General features: G+C 44.8%; 2 long non-coding RNA genes across 2 annotated transcripts; one reads left to right on the forward strand and one right to left on the reverse strand.

The window, feature by feature from the left end:
* The first annotated feature begins 275 nt into the window (after positions 1-275).
* Positions 276-2759, forward strand: LOC144166698 (uncharacterized). The gene is made up of 4 exons (XR_013321731.1): positions 276-542; positions 1639-1722; positions 1927-2090; positions 2192-2759. It is a non-coding gene; the product is annotated as an uncharacterized LOC144166698 (long non-coding RNA).
* A 5530-nt stretch (positions 2760-8289) lies between these two features.
* On the reverse strand, positions 8290-10290 carry LOC144138268 (uncharacterized). Its single transcript, XR_013315860.1, has 2 exons — positions 10171-10290; positions 8290-8955 (listed from the first exon to the last, which is right to left on the reverse strand). It is a non-coding gene; the product is annotated as an uncharacterized LOC144138268 (long non-coding RNA).
* Between the last annotated feature and the right edge of the window lie 3954 nt (positions 10291-14244).

Consider the following 14244-nt stretch of genomic DNA (forward strand, 5'->3'; position numbering starts at 1 on the left):
GTTTTTGACAAATTTTCTCCCTACATCCCGGACTACTATAAAACTGGACGTACAGCCACTCGTATTTCATGTTTGGTTATTAAGCGTTCCTTGATTCGTGCATCACGATCGATCAGTTTCGTTCAAAGTCATGCCTTATGAAATAATGTTAAATCTTGCTCGCGAGTCCTCCTCATTCTGTCCGTCGAGACGAGCAGGTAGGGCTGTCTTCACTTAGGAATGTAAAAGGCGAACCCCGCGGCGCTGTCCCCAAGGTCGGGTGGATAAGTGTCCCGTCGCATTGTGCGACGTTTCTTTGTGTAGACGCATCCCCCCACGGCTTTTTGTTCATTCAGACAGGTTTGAGCCGCAGACAGCGGCTGCGGAAAGTTGCTTGGAGATCCACTGCCTTCTCGCCCCATATGAGAGGGAAAGAAAAAAGGGCAAGGGCCCAAGCAAGTGCTGGCCCAAGGGGTCTTTTCTCGCCGCTGCCGAGAGGACCCCGCGTACCCAGCTCCAGTCGTTGCACCGGATCGTTTACCTGGCACACTGCAGTTCTAGACGTAAGTATATGCGCAGGCGCATGCTTGTTCAGTCGTAGTCTGTTCGACGGAGTTACTGTACAACCGAGACCCGTTTAATCGCCGGATATTCAAATTGAAGCGCCAGAGGCGACGTTTGTGCAATGTGAGCGACATACCAGGAAAACAATAATTGCGGAAGGTGTGCAGGAGCAGCTCGTGAGTATTTTCTTGCTTATAGGCCCGTGCACACTTGTGACGAAGCAACGCGATTGCTTTCGCGGCGACAAATTGGCCGAGACCAAACGGCAAAACTGTCGCCGGGCGGCAAAAGCTTCCGAAATCGCGTCGCTGCGTCGCAAGTGTGAACGGGCCTGGTATGTTTGGTGAGATATACCAGGCAGTATTGATGGAAGAATCGATGTTACGGGTTCGTTGCATGGAAACGATTTTTGCGCTCCTTGTGCAAAGTGAATTCGGAAAACTAACCTCGCGCACACTCGAATGATTTTCACTTCAGTCTGGCAGGTGAGGTAGCGGCATGGGCACGTGAAACAAAATAATGTGCGTCTCACGTTAGTTCGCTGTGCTAAATTTTGAAAAAAAAAAAAAAGCATAACGTTTGCCCCCAATTGCCTGGCGATGCGATAATCATGTTGGGAACGCCGGGGTTCTTTAACGCGAAAAAAAAAAAGGGGGGGGGGGTGTGCAAGATACTTCGGAATTAGTCGACACTAATGCAAATGAACAGGTCAGAATGCACCCCTTGGTAGCCTATTTTGCTGCTGGTTAACGTAGACGGTATGACGGTGTACCTATCGCAAAAAGTTCGTCAAACTTCTGGGCTATTGTTAAAAGCTGCAAACCTGAGCCGTTTGTCGTAGCTCTCTTCGCTGGCGATAAGCAACCAGACAACCTGCGTGACTATACAGCCAACTTTGTTAGAAAGGGGCACTTTGAGGGCTGAAGGTGTCACAGAGGGTGGGAAAAAGTGCGCTGTTCGAGCACATGCGTTCGTTTGCGACTTACATTTTTTAAATGCATTAAGCAGCATAGCGCGTTCTTGAGTTGTGAGAAATGCACCCCAAAAGGCTGGTAAATAGCAGCTGGTAAAGAGTCCAATTCACTTTCATTGCAGGCTATGGTCTTCAAGATACCCTCAAACCGGGAAAGCCACGGAGTTCATCGACGATGAGTGCCAATTCCGAAACCATAGAAATCGGTAAGTAAATATTGCTCAATTGTGTAAATTGCTAGCGGGTTAGCCAATCAAAATGTAAAAGCGAATTAAATAGATAACGAATGCTCCAAGACCAAGTAAATGGTCCAAGTAAACTTGGACCATTATACGCATTCGTGTTTAATCGGTGTGTTCTTTTGTGTGACCCATCTGTAATACCTTTTAGCAATTTGTGTTCTTTTTTAGGTGAAATATCTGCCGCACTGGAGGAGCAAACGTCGCTTCTACAACCAAGCGAATTTTCAGATTTGTTATTTCGATTCAGGTAGCTGTCATCTCTATACAGTTGGACAGGAAGAAAAGAAGAAAAAGGTCCAAGAGGCTTAGAGTCCGTCCCCTAGTAGTATTTGGTGAGTGTATAAAATTTCTGAGATGATATTTTGATTTGTTTTAGTAGTTCAATTTATGAATTGCTATGCAGCCCATAACTAGTCGCGCCCTATGTTTCCAGCTGCTGCGGGTGTGACCCAGGCCACAGTCGATAGCGGGCCACATTTTTGGTGACTGGCTCCTCTTTGCAAATATTGGGCTTACAGGAGCCCACAAGGTAAGCAATAAACTGATATTCTGAAAATTTAATAGTGCATTTATATTTAAATGATTTTCATCCTAATCTCTGCCTAATAAAAATATATGGACCATGCAGAAGACATAAAACTCCGTAAACAAGCAACAGTGAACTCGGGGGATTCAAGTTGGGAGTCAGGTGACCCAAAATTTTGTGCACTTTCTTTCTTCTGGTCATATGATTAGCACGAGTTGCTGCGTAGCTGCTTGTTCGTTTACTCTTCATTTAGTGTGTGCGTGTGTGCGCTCTTGTTAACTAAACAAATCCTTAGGCGGTAACTACTTTTTCGCGCAAAAATAGCCTACTGCTGCAGCGTACTGCAGTAGAAATTGTTTACTTTTTCCACAGAGACGCAGCCAGCCCCTGGATGGAGCCTCTTCCTAAGTGTGCTATCCATAGCCTCTCCTGCACAGCAGCAGCAATGGAATGTAAATAAAAAAAATATATGTAACCTTGCAAAATGAAATAAAATTTTATTTGAACTTTCACTTTTCCTGGTTATTTTGAAAATTCTTTAAAATACATCGTATCCGGTATACGGGGATAACAGAAACAATGCTAACGTTTGCAAAACGTCACTGTAACGTTCCTGGTCCACATTCTGAAAAGGTTTCGCAATGTTAAAAGATCGTTTCAAGCGTGTTTTCTGCAACGTTAGGTAAATGTAAACCCAACATAATTAATATGTTGTCGAAATGCTTCCTCACAGTTGCAATAATGTTTGACGAAACGTTACTGTAACGTTTTTAGTTGTTCTTAAAATGTTTTCTAGCTTGTTTCTGCAACGTTAGGTAAACGTAACTCCAAAAGTATTTATTTGTTGTAGAAATGCTTTCTTACTGTTCGCATGACGTTTGGCGGAAATTGATGTAACGTTTTCCGTTGTTTTTAAACGTTTTTTGAACGTTATTAGATTGTTCGCTGCAACGTTAGGGAAATGTAACGCTAACATTAATAATATGCTGTAAAAATGTTTTGTACACGTTTAAATAATGTTTTCCAAAACATTATTGTAACGTTTTTGACAACATTAGTTAAACATTTCAAAAAAATGACATTAAGAACATTGCTCTAACGTTAACACTTAACAAAAAAATTACGTTCTTCTAATGTTTTGGTGCTACTTGGGTAATTCGCTCTAAGCGGGTCAAGCTCTTCTGGCGCTTCGAGTAATGCGGCCTAAAATGCATCCATTTGGGTTGGGACCAGAATAAATTTCGAATGAAGCGATATTTCGAATAAAGCGATTTCGTTATAACGAGTGACTACTGTATTTGTATTTATTGGACGTAGTTTTTCGATGATTATAATAATTACGCCTGCGTGACTAATAATAGAAGTTCGATTTCTTACACGTGGAGGAAATCGCCGCGGGCCCATGTGCAACACAAAGAAATGCCACTGCCAACACGATCATTGCGGGGGAATTTGCGGATGACGCGAGCTCACGCACGACACTGATAACTTAGTGAGGCTAGAAAGTATTGGCTATGATCTGGAATCTGCCTGCCTGACCTGTTAAAATTCTGTTCTCCAACGTAAACGAAGCCTGTTAGTGTATTTTTTTAGCTTTACAAAATGATACAGCAATAAATGAGTGTTTTTGTAAGTTTTTCCTCAACAAAAAAATATTTTGTTCGCGCTCAACCTTCACTCGAAGGTGCCATATTTGTGGTATATTTTCATTAACACCAAGAACGGCGATGAGATTTACCCGCTTACTAAAAAAATGAAATAAAAACGAATTTCATTCATGGAACAGCCGGCGGCCATCTTGAAAAAAATGACCGTCTTAGAACGGTGCAGCACCTGGCTTGTAACGCACGATATGCGGAATGGCGGTATTATTTTATTCGAGGCTGCATCCACTCTAAGATAATATTGTGTGATCATCCAACAAATGAGGGACTAAAATAAACGGATCTGCCGCCGAGTTTGGCTACGCCATCCGTCGGACCGGCACCACGCGTTTCTTTCGTTTTGAGAAACGTTCAAACGTTCACGGTTCCTTTAAGATTTCATGGGGGAATCTACACGCTCAGCGTGACACTTCTCCACATGCATTTCTGCAGTTTTTCGAGAGCTGTGTTTCTAAATGATCACACATCGATGTAGAGTTTTTGCGGTCTGCCTCTGAACCCAGCGAACCACGAAAGTCCATATAGGATATCCACAAATGGTCACAATATCCAGTCATTTCAGGACATTCATGTGATGTCCATACAATATGTTTCACCCAAGATCATCTGCTTGTGGACATCCATGCGATATCACTGCAAGTGTGTTATAACATCATTACGCGATATCACTATAGGACGTCCACAAATTTACATTTTTCCTTACACTGAGAATTCGCATTCATAGCGTGGTGTACATATAGGGGCCCCAGCCACACAAAGTGTGTCTTAGTTCAAATCTCCCCTCATCCCCGTCTTTCCAGCTCCAAAATATTTTCTGGCCTGTTTGTAACTCATATTTTAAATGAAGAGCGGGTAGTTATTTGATTTGGAATTTGAGCGAAATCTGTATTGCCTTTATGTTTGATTTGCGAATTGGATTCTATATTTTAGGCTGCTTGATTTATGTGGATGAAGAACAAGTGGGACTGTTGATTTTCTCATTCAGTTGTAGGTGAGCACTGGTACGGAGGCTGCAGTACGGAGCCAGTTACGGAGCCTGCTGAGTAGGCAGGATTCTTGTCACCCAAATTTGATGCTTGGGATGCGAGCGGGTGCATTGCATGATGCAACCCACGCGTATGGGTATTGCTTGTTTGGTTCTTGCGCGATGGAGTCGCGGGCCTCGTCCAGTCTTGTAACGTCGGGGGAGATGAGGGTGACGGCCGAGTAATTTTGCAGCGTTTTACTGCATCGTGAATAGCCTCCTGGCGTAAGCGGTCGAAGGCTTTGCGAATGTTCAAAAGGACGACAAAGGCCACGGTTTTTGGTAGCCTTCGCGTTTTCTAGTGCAGAGACAAGGTCGGCAATTGAATCCAATGGCACTGCGCTGGCGAGGAAAACCCGCCTGCGGCCCAGGGTTCAAGTTGCAGATTCGTGCATACTTGTAATTCGAGGCGTGCGAGCGCCATGGATTCGAGAATTTTGGAGCCAACGCTCGTGAATGAAATAGGACGAAAAGAGGAGAAAAGTTTGGGAGATTTGTTCTTTTTTAGGATGGGAGGGACAAGTTGGAGGCCAAATTGAGCAGGGAGGGTGCCGGAAGACAAGTGGAAGTTGCAAAGTCAAGAAGGCGCGAGTGCTGCCTCTCGGCTACGGGCGCACTTTTCCTTTTTGCATTTTGAATGACCCGCAGGAGCTCGGCCGTCATGAAAGGAGTTTCAAAAGCCGTGCTCAGGGCGAAGGAGGGAGCCGGCGCAGGGGCGTCAGATTCTTCGTTTTGGGCTGCGGCAGGGTTTGCGCGAGAAGAGAAAGCTCGGCCACGTTTTTTCCCCTTGCGATGAAGCGGGCGAGGAGGGAGGGGGGGGGGAGGGGGGGGAGGTTGTATGTCGGGGCAGGTCGGGGTCGCGGAGATGGCGCGAAGCAAGTGCCGTGCAAGGAGGAAAGAATGCTTTTCTTTCCTGCATGGGTGGGGCCCTCGTCCTGCAGTAGACAGGCTGACGATGGGGATTTCATTTATGTGCGTGCGTGTGCGTGTAAGTGCCGTATTATATGCAGCTAAAGTACAGTAATTAAAGAACACGAGGCGATGGTACATTGAACCAACATTTTCTAAACCAACCTAATCTAAAAACGTTGCAGTGAACTGTGGCTAAGACGTCCATTGGGCATAACCATTTGAACTTTTATAGGCGACGTAATTTCTCCAAAACATGGGTTAGTGTGGTGTTTCACATAATAAATAAATGGAAAGCTGCTATACATTCAACATTCCTCAATATTGCGGTAACCTAGATAAACATGTACACAGACAATGTTAATTTGAAGGTTTTTCGTGAGCATTGCTAAATATGTAAAAACTGTACGTACGCGTTGATCACTTTTAACCACACTCCCGAAATTAACGTATCCTGTAACTATATCGCAAACATTCAAGTGTGCTGTACGGGATCATTTGAATTTTTAGGCAGCTTATGTAACTCCACATGAAATCGTTTATCATCATAAATATGACATTTGCCAACATTCGGCAACATTGCTGCAACGCGAAAAAAACGTGTAAATGGCAGTTTCTCATGCGTTGTTTTTAAACGTTACATGAATGTATCCAACGTTGGCCCACATTTGGCAACATTGCTGCAACGCAAGAAAATGTGCATGTGGGCAACATTGCCTATGCGTTAAACGTTGCGTGAATGTTGTTGGATGCGTCCAACACTGATTTTACGTTGGCCCACATTTGGCAACATTGCTGGAACGTGAAAAAACGTGCATACGGGCAACGTTGCCCATCCGTTGTTTGTAAACGTTGCATGAATGTTTTTGAATGGGTCCAACGTTGGCCCACATTTGGCAACATTGCTGAAACGTGAAAAAATGTGCATACGGGCAACGTTGCGCATCCGTTGTTTGTAAACGTTGCGTGCATGTTGTTGTTGAAGGCAAAAGTTAAGGGCTAAGACTTCAGAATTCTGCAGTAGTTTTATTGAAATCCCCCACCGGCGGGGCAGGATAGGGCTGAGTACGAAAGCTGTGTTATAGACAAGCCTTTTACCGGCTGTACTGGTGAAGCCATATGAGGCGATCACCGGCATGCATGCTTGCTATTCAATGAAGTCGCTGTGATTCTACATTGGTCACTGTGTTCCCCATCCAGTGGCAGGTGTTGCTGTAGCAACTGTTTGCGTTAGTGGAACCCTGGCTCAGCGCCTGGAGACAGGCATATTGAGCACAGAGAAAAAGTTGGCGACTGCACTAAGCGAGTACTGTGTGAATTTATTGTGCCAACAGCAAAGTGCAGAATTCCGTTTCACTCATTTATAAAAAAGCCCTCACCACAGTCATACTTTGTAACACTAATAAAAAAAGCACAGCATTGCTTAATACATCAAAAGCAAGAGTGCAAGCTTACCTTGAGGAAGTTGTTTTGAACTTTTGAAAGCTGGTAAACAGCAAACATGCAAACTATGCAGCGAAAATGAGTGAAGGCATAAGCATGTCGCATCAATGTATTTATTGTCCCATCCAAGAGCCAGCATTGCTTAATACAACAAAAGCAAGAGTGCAAGCTTACCTTGAGGAAGTTGTTTTGAAATTTTGAAGGCTGGTGAACAGCAAACATGCAAACTATGCAGTGAAAATGAGTGAAGGCATAAGCATGTCGCAGCAATGTATTTATTGTCCCATCCAAGAGCCACTGTGAACATATTGGTACCAGGATTTAGTTTGTAGCTACCTACCAGCATTGCCATTTTCGCAACCAGCATACTGATGTACGCACGCTGCTTTATGCAGGAATCAACAAAATGGTTACTGTAAGTGGTGAACAAATGCGACGTTAGGTTACGGTAAAAAGATTGCATGAAAGGAACCCTAGAAAAGCTTAGCTAGAAAAAAAAAAAAACCCTAGAGCAGAAGTGTTTCGATCAGCATCTGCCAGCACAGTAGAAGCAGGGCAACAATATCTGATCAACGAACAAAACAAGGGTCTTAAAACAGCGTACACTCGGCATGACAATATACAGCCACAGTGAACAGCAGTGGGTGGATACAATCTGCAACTTGATAACAGCCAGAAGTAGGTGAGGCAGCCTTCTACCCCACTGATCAGAACCTTTTGAGCCATACTGACAGTGCAAGATGGGAAAGAGCAGCTTAACATTTTTCAATCCATTGTTTGGGCAGACATCAATGGTGCATAAACAAAAAACTGCAGCCACAACGTATAATGTAAGTTTTAACTGACATTCACGTGGTGAAAGCTGATCCCCTACGTCACACCTTCATGAATATGTTGCTGGAGGAGGTGGCGGCGTCACAAAAAAGTTTGTGAAAGGTGCACAATAGAACCTGGCTTCAATAGAGGTTTACATGGGCAGTGAGGACGTGCCAGCTCTCTCACAGTCATTGGCACCACACACAGTCCTCCTCAGCAGGGTCCCTCAAGTGAATACCACTTTGGAACACAGTGGGCTAAAATACCACGCAGAATACTTCCACTTCATTTTTTCAGTTCAATAAGCACGTACACAAGTCTTCAAATGGCTGCTCATGGTAGTTAAATGAAGTTGGTTTCATGCTGTGCCAAGGCTATCGCAAATGAAGCCACTGCTATAAGTCACATTTATGCATACAATGGATGGTTTTGAACAACTAATTTTTTTGCACCCGAGAAAAATAGTTCGAATCTTGAGTGCCTAACAAGCAAGATTCAAAGAACATCTTCCATGCACTACAAGGCACTTTCCTCACCACTTGTTTTTCTCTTTATTGTGCAGCTGAATGTACAGGATTGTTTTTACTATTTACATATCGTAGGCTGCAATCAACCTCTCCCGAAGCCCTTTTGCTTTTTCAACAGTGGCCCTTGCTAGAATTTTTGTGTTTTTGGCAGCTTGGCGGCATGCCTGCCTTGTCTTGTGCTGCTGATGATCCATCCAATGACCCTGACTTGGAAACTGGTTGCATGCCTGGTGCAGCTTCTTGTGTTGCCTGCTGGTCTGCTCCTTGCACTGCTGACACAGCTGGGACCTGTATCGAAATGGATGGCATCACTGAAGGTTTTGCAAGGCTTTTGTACAGATATTTAGAGCACAAGTATGTACTCTTAAAATCCAGCACACCAGCATGCTTATTTACAAAAAGGGTTCCAGCAACATAACATATTCAATGACTCTGGCTTTCTCATAAAAACACACAGTTACGATCAGCTGCGCGCTGCCGTGTTGACACTGAAGTCATTACTTAAACCAAAGAGAAGGCACATACAATAAACTCACAGGACGCCAACAATGTTTTCAGAGGTCGTGCTTTAACAAGACATGACTTTAGCAGTTGGATTATTCAAGACTGAACAACCACACAAAATGAGTAAATGTTTTGAACTTATTGTGGAACAGCTACGGAACAACGAATGCATGAAGGCAGCTTGTGTATTATGGAAATGGTACCCCAGAGGCACTATTTAGTTGCTATTTAGGCAAGCACCGTCTGATCAGCAACATTTACGCTGTTTGACACCTTCGCACGTAATTTCAAACTGTTCCTGCGCTTCGGCACGCTTGTATAGAGGCACTGGAAAAAATAGAGAGCCTTCAATTTCACACGCGTACCTGGTTATATCTGGGCGTGAGACCTCGGTTAGACAGGTGATGATTGGTACTTGTGGGCGTGTAATGTACACACACGGTGCTTAGATATATCAGTGCGCGTTATTGGTCATCTAATAGAAACATTCTACACGGGAATTTTCACAAAATTAGGAACTCCCGTAAAATGCAGCCCACTGCTCCAGAACGCCCTGCATGCCTGCCGCTCTTAGCAAGACAAGGCCGTCTTCTGGAAGGTTAACACGAATGAAGTACGAGAATTTTTTCGCTGTGTGGCCTGATAAGATACCCTGTTTCCTACGTTTGTCGCTCTCAACATATAAAATTAACATTTGCTCACAGAAACAGCTCTACAGTGCGTCAAGACATCAAGAATACACGAAAAGTACAACAAAGAAAGAACCCGATTAACCATCCGGTCAATAAAACATCGTCTGCGTGTTAGCGACGAACAGAGGTGATATGGTCGAGTTCCGTGGTCGAGTTGGCCGTTATGGCTTGTTTAAGGCACCAAAGCAAACGATCAGCTGTTACTCAGCGTCCTTTCACGATTTTGTCAGCATGCCGACCGCACGTCGGGTAAGGCGACAACAATTAGACTTATGAGTGGAAATGAACAACAACCGTGTATACTTACTTGGGGTTATATGACGCATCGCTCCGCTACTCGTAGACTTCCAGAACGAAATTTAACGCTGTGCAGCGGCCCTTCAGCAGACACATGCCACCGATGGCACCGCTGACCATGACCGCCGACTCGCAAGCAAAAAAAAAAAAAAACGAGAAAAAATACGCTTCGCCGCCGAATCCCCGGCTCCGCTAAACTCAGCCGCGTATGCCGTTCACAAATCACTTTCCCTCTTATAAAAGAGTACTTCTAAACCTTAATTAAAACTTAACGTATAGTACAAGTTGTTTATGCGACTAATAATTTATACTGTAATAAACAGTAGTTGTAGCTTTTCAATTTAAAAAAGATATTTCGAGTCAAGTCAAGATGTTGGCATAGTCAAGCCAAGTTCGAAAATCACATGTCTATCTGGCATGGCCGCCCTCATGGGGGTTGAAGCCAACGTTTTCAGATTAGGTCAGTTGGCAAAGAGCGCGGCCTTCCAAGCACCGCGGCGCGGGCCGGTGCTGTCGCCGACCAGGCGGTGGCGCTGCGGTAGCGTTGAGATCGGTCTCGGCGCGTCGTCTGCTACTCCTTGCTTGGAAAGGCGCCGGTGAACGACCACTGCACACCGTTAATGTTCTTGTTTGACATGTGAAATAAAAATTCGCTCTACTCTAACGCTTAAGTGACTGAGGGTTTACAATTTTATCGACTATATAACGAGAAACAAGCTGTACTTCAGAAAAAAAAAAGACAAGGCAAACACTGCACAGTCCACTTGTCTTCGGCTGCTTCCCGTTCCATTTATTTATTTTTTCATTTATTTTTCCCCAGTACGGGATCCCTTATAGCTCAATAATGTTTAAAGTATACCCGAACACGTCTTACACTTCTGAAACTGCGGGAAAGCCTACAATAGTCAGCCATCTACTTGGAATCAAGGAAAGGCGCCTCGACATTTTTATTTATGCTGTGGAAGCAAATGCAGTACGTACGTTTTCACAAGAACATATTTACAACCCCAACAAAATTGATCAAGTGAGCCGATTGGAAACCAAGTGCTTACGTGCGCGCTCACGTGCACGCGCTCAGCAAATTCTTGGTATTTTAACTGCGGACACGAAAAATTATGATTTGTTAAACAGCTTCGCTGTTAACAAAGAAAACTGAACCAATTATTAAATCAATGTTTATTTTTATTTCCCTGACAGGTATAAATGTGGTTTCTTAAAAGAAATAAACGTTTTTTCTCGGATGAGAATGTTTGTCGTACTGCTATTCTTTTTTGTTGGTTCGTAAATCTGATGGACTATCTGTTAGGGTCACAGAAATTTTCATTTATCTTCTTGTAGTCCTGATATGCCGATTTTTTAAAGCGTTAGCCTTCACTTATCTTCTTGTGGCCCTGCTTATGCCGATTTTTTAAAGCGTTTAGCCTGGTAGTTTTTCCGCTGAGCCATCGCTTATGCTGTCTTCTGCGTTGATTTTTCCTGCTCGTTTCTTTTTGCAATCTACAGATAGGCAACACTTCTCAGTTTTGACTAGTCAGATTAATTTATTTATAAGAGGTTTAACGCGCCGACGCTTCACAGGTGATGAGGCGTGCCGTAGTGGAAGGCTCCGGAATAATTTTGACCACGTAGGGGATCTTTAACATGCGCTGAAATCTCGAACGCACGGGTGTTTTCGCTTTCCGCCTCTATCAGAATAGCGGCCGCCGTGGCCGGGAATCGAACCCGAGTCCTTGCGCCCAGCAGCACGGCGCCTTAGCTACCGCGCCGGGTAGGGATCTGATCTGACAGCACCGTGAATATGTTGTGCCACACACACTGCATGCCCTTTCACGGCAGTTGTTGCGGATGAAACGTCTGGAAACAGGTAACATTTGTTCCAAGGGCTGATCTTTAAGGCAACAATGTAGCGAATAAATGTTGCTATATTCTCCTGCCTTGACAGCTGAGGGTGAATATTCCCATTTTTATCGCTGTAGCTACACGGCGGTACAAGTAAACCTCTTGAATTAACTTCATCCGACAATTTTTGCCCGACTACTGCACCCTTCTCAATCAGCACAATTGCACCCAGAATGTTCGAGCTTGTAGAAGATAACCTGGCTAGACGAAGCCTTCACATTCTACGATTGAAATGTCGGACATTTGCTGAATTCCTGCATAACTGCGAACCACAACTCATGCAGTTCCCAACGTACGTGCTGACATCGGCGCTTTCTACACCACTCGCGCCACTTACGCCAGTTTCCTCGCGCAAAGGCCCATCATTTTGGCAGGACGCAACATAGGTGGGAACCACTGTCATCCATTTGGATGGTTTTCGGCATGACTTTGACGTCTTTGGTGGCGAAAGATGCTCAGGTATGTCAGGGAAAATGCGGGGCGCCGCGCGGTCTCTCAGAGTCCACCTGCCTTACGGTATCCTTACAGTTTGACGGTTCACGACGTGTTCGTAACAGTTGACGACGTCTGAAGGCTCACAATGAATGTCACAAACGTATGTTTATGGCGTAACCTTGAATTTTTTCCGCGGAATCGCGATTTCCCACACCTTCAATCCGTCAGGACCCTTTGGCGCTTTGAAGAAATGCCGCTGCACGGACTTGGCCGCTTCCGAAGCATACCCCGAACGGTAGCCTGGCGCGCAGGACGTCAACAAACCGCACCGACACTTCAGAGATCCACTAAAATATGTATGCACGATGACAGCACAGAGCTAATACGTTAATACAGACGTGACGAGCAGGCGAGCGCCAACAGCACAGCGAAAACACATGGCCGGGGCGAGCCTCGCTCCTCAAACTAGATCTCAACGCAACGCCAGCGCCACCTGTCGGAATGGCGACAAAATGGTACCGCCTCTCGAGGCGCAGTTTGCAAACTGACCTAATCTAAAAACGTTGGTTGAAGCAGACGATCAACGGCTCGCATAGACACTAGCGCCAGTGTCCCCTCTAGTGCATAGAGTTTCTTACAATATAACTAGAGGGGAAACTGGCGCTGCGATCGTACGCCTCAATGGGCGTGATGGGTAGTTGTGGATTCGGATTTGCGGTTGATGGCTCGCGGAACTTACTATGGATTGCAGGCAGTTTCGTTTTCGTTTTTGATTTACATGAACGCATTTGCCTAGGCGGGGTGTTGGGAGGAGTGATCAAAATACGTTTCTCCTTGAACATGCATGCCTCGCGTGCACTGACGCCGCCCTGAGTGAAATGTTTTATAACCAGAGTTGCGAATTGGGTGGGTTATCAATGCATTGCCGCAGAGCGAGCATGTAAACACAAATGACGGCGCTCTGTGCGGCGAAGTTGTCTGCTAATTAGGAGTTGCGGCGCTGCTCATTCGGCAGAGCAATGCATTGTCAAAGCTGGTCAAAGCTGACGACGGTTGCGAATCACTTGGAACAGCCACACCTTTCGTGCGAACGCTGGCTCCTACGGCGTAAAACAGCAGCACCGGCGGCTGATAGGAACGCAGCTTGATGTATGTCACTATATAACTTCTCCAAAGGTAATCGGTTTCTTTTTTCTTATGAGCATAAAAATTTTCTTACTATTACAAACCACCAGCGCCGAAATTTTTACAAGTAGTTTTTAAAGAAGTCCGCGTCCTGCTGTAATTGGCAGAAAATGGCAAACCTGCTCCACAAACCCCCTCGACTCCGCGTCTGCTTTTTATTTTAACGAGCGGTTTTATTTCGTACAAACTCGGTTTTTCGTCACTAACTTTCTTGTTTGCCATGTAATTTGTAAACGGAGAGTCGGGCAATGAGAGCTTTTTTGTCAAAAAACACAATTTGCGCAGCCATAAGCCAGTTTCGATCCTACGCAATCCGGTTCCACAAATACCCATCATTCCCATTGAAGCGTAAGCGCCGCTGCCATCTTCGCGTTGACACTAGCGCCAGTTTCCCCTCTAGTTATTTGTATGAAACTCTATGCTCTAGTGTATATTAGTATGAAACTCTATGGGGCGAACTGCTTTGTGTTACTGCGCCAAAATAGTTCCTAGTAAACTAGTTTCGGTTTTGGTTTAGGTTTCAGAGTGACGCATACGCATTTGCCCGGGTCTCAAAGAGCAACGC

This window comes from Haemaphysalis longicornis, unplaced genomic scaffold (assembly GCF_048455015.1).
Source record: "Haemaphysalis longicornis isolate Haplotype H1 unplaced genomic scaffold, Haemaphysalis longicornis Haplotype H1 scaffold_1, whole genome shotgun sequence".
Lineage (NCBI taxonomy): Eukaryota > Metazoa > Arthropoda > Arachnida > Ixodida > Ixodidae > Haemaphysalis > Haemaphysalis longicornis.